This window comes from Chlorocebus sabaeus, chromosome X (assembly GCF_047675955.1).
Source record: "Chlorocebus sabaeus isolate Y175 chromosome X, mChlSab1.0.hap1, whole genome shotgun sequence".
In the NCBI taxonomy this organism is placed as follows: Eukaryota; Metazoa; Chordata; class Mammalia; order Primates; family Cercopithecidae; genus Chlorocebus; species Chlorocebus sabaeus.
In genome coordinates, this window is record NC_132933.1 from 100,181,285 (window position 1) to 100,183,483 (window position 2,199).

At 40.5% G+C, this 2,199-nt stretch overlaps 1 pseudogene; it reads left to right on the forward strand.

Annotated features, from left to right (window-relative positions):
* LOC103247427 (eukaryotic initiation factor 4A-II-like) overlaps positions 1-1,191 on the forward strand; it is a 1,447-nt pseudogene extending 256 nt beyond the window's left edge.
* The last annotated feature ends 1,008 nt before the right edge of the window (positions 1,192-2,199 follow it).

The window sequence follows — 2,199 nt, forward strand, 5'->3', positions numbered from 1 at the left end:
GGCAGCCCAGAGGGAATGGACCCCGATGGTGTAATTGACAGCAACTGGAATGAGATTGCTGATAACTTTGATGATATAACTTTAAAGGAGTCTCTTCTTTGGGGTATCTATGCTTACTATTTTGAGAAGGCTTCCACTATTCAGCAGAGAGCTACTATTACCTGTATGAAAAGGTATGATGTGATTGCTCAAGCTCAGTTAGGTACTGGCAAGACAGCCACATTTGCTATTTCCATCCTGCAACAGTTGGAGACCCAAGTACTAATATTGGCCCTCACCAGAGAACTGGCTTCACAGATCCAAAAGGTAATTCTGGCACTTGGAGACTATATGGGAGCAACTTATCATGTCTGCATTAGTGGAACAAATGTTCGAACTGAAATGCAAAAACTGCAGGCTGAAGCACCCCATATTGTTTTTGGTACACCTGGGAGAGTATTTGATATGTGAAACAGAAGATATCTTTTTTCAAAATGGATCAAAATGTTTGTTTTGGATGAAGTAGATGAAATGTTGAGCTGTGGGTTTAAGGATGAAATCTATGAGATTTTCCAAAAACTAAATACAAGTATTCAGGTTGTGCTGCTTTCTGCCACAATGCCAACTGATGTGTTGGAAGTGACCAAAAAATTCATGAGAGATCCAATTCGAATTCTGGTGAAAAAGGAATAATTGACCCTTGAAGGAATCAAACAGTTTTATATTAATGTTGAGAGAGAGAGGAATGGAAGTTGGAAACACTTTGTGATTTGTACGAGACACTGACCATTATGCAGGCTGTTATTTTTCTCAAGGCTTAAAGTGGACTGGCTGACTGAGAAAAATGCATGCCAGAGACTTCACAGTTTCTGTTCTGCATGGTGACATGGACCAGAAGGAGAGATATGTTGTCATGAGGGAATTCTGATCAGGGTCAACCCATGTTCTGATCACTACTGACTTGTTGGCTCGCGGGATTGATGTGCAACAAGTGTCTTTGGTTATAAATTATGATCTACCTACCAATTGTGAAAACTATATTCACAGAATTGGCAGAGGGGGTCTATATGGGAGGAAAGGTGTGGCTATAGACTTTGTTACTGAAGAAGACAAGAGGATTCTTTGTGACATTGAGACTTTCTACAATACTACAGTAGAGGAGATTCCCATGAATGTGGCTGACCTTATTTAATTCCTGGGATGAGAGTTTTGGATGCAGTACTCGCTGTTGCTGAATAGGTGATCACAACATGCATTGTGGTTCTTTCTTTGGGAATAGTTGAATCTTATCTCAATGCTCATAATGGATCAGAAATATAGATTTTGATAGCAAAGCTACATTAGTCATGAGCTCTTGTGAGGAAAGTCATTGGCTTTATCCCCTTTAGAGTTAGACTGTTGGGGTGGGTATAAAAGATGGGGTTTGTAAAATCTTTCTTTCTTAGAAATTTATTTCCTAATTCTGTAGAAATGGTTGTATTAGATGTTTTCTATCATTTAATAATATACTCGTGGACTAAAAGATATAGGTGCTGTATAAAATCAGCCAATTATGTTTAACTAGCATATCTGCCTTTATTGTGTTAGTCATTAGCCTGAGTAGAAAGACCTTTAAATTTTTTTTTTTTTAGAAAGCATTTGAATACATTTTGTTTGGTATTGTATTTATTCAATAAAATATTTAATTAGTGCTAAGTGTGAACTGGACCCTGTTGCTAAGCTCCAGGAAGCAATCATCCTAGGTAGGGTTTAATCCCCCATAAAATTGCCATATTGCACATATCTTAATGAAGTTTGAATGTTAAATAAATTGTATATTCACTTTTTAAAAAAACTAACAAGAGGAGCTTTATTGAGTGTTAGAACAGCTCAGAGGAGATCCGCAGTGGGTAGTTCCTCTGTAGGCAGGTTGTTTGGTCAAGTGTTCAGCTCTCAGCAGAGAGGAGGCCCTGAAGAGTGTGGCTTCTCTCTGCAGGCAGGTCTTTCCAACCTCTGCAGCTCTTAGCAGGGAGGAGGCCCTGGAGAGGGTAGCTCCTCTCTGCAGCTGGTCGTCCCATTGTCTCTCCATCCTCTGCCCTGCTCTGGCTGAGTCCCAGGCATTTACGGACCTCAGAGGGGAGAAAGTGCATGTACATTGGTCCATGGACAGCCATGGATGGGTCCAGAAAAGGCACCACAAGTCCACACTCTGGTCTCTGGGATTGGCAGCCTGGCCAGTCC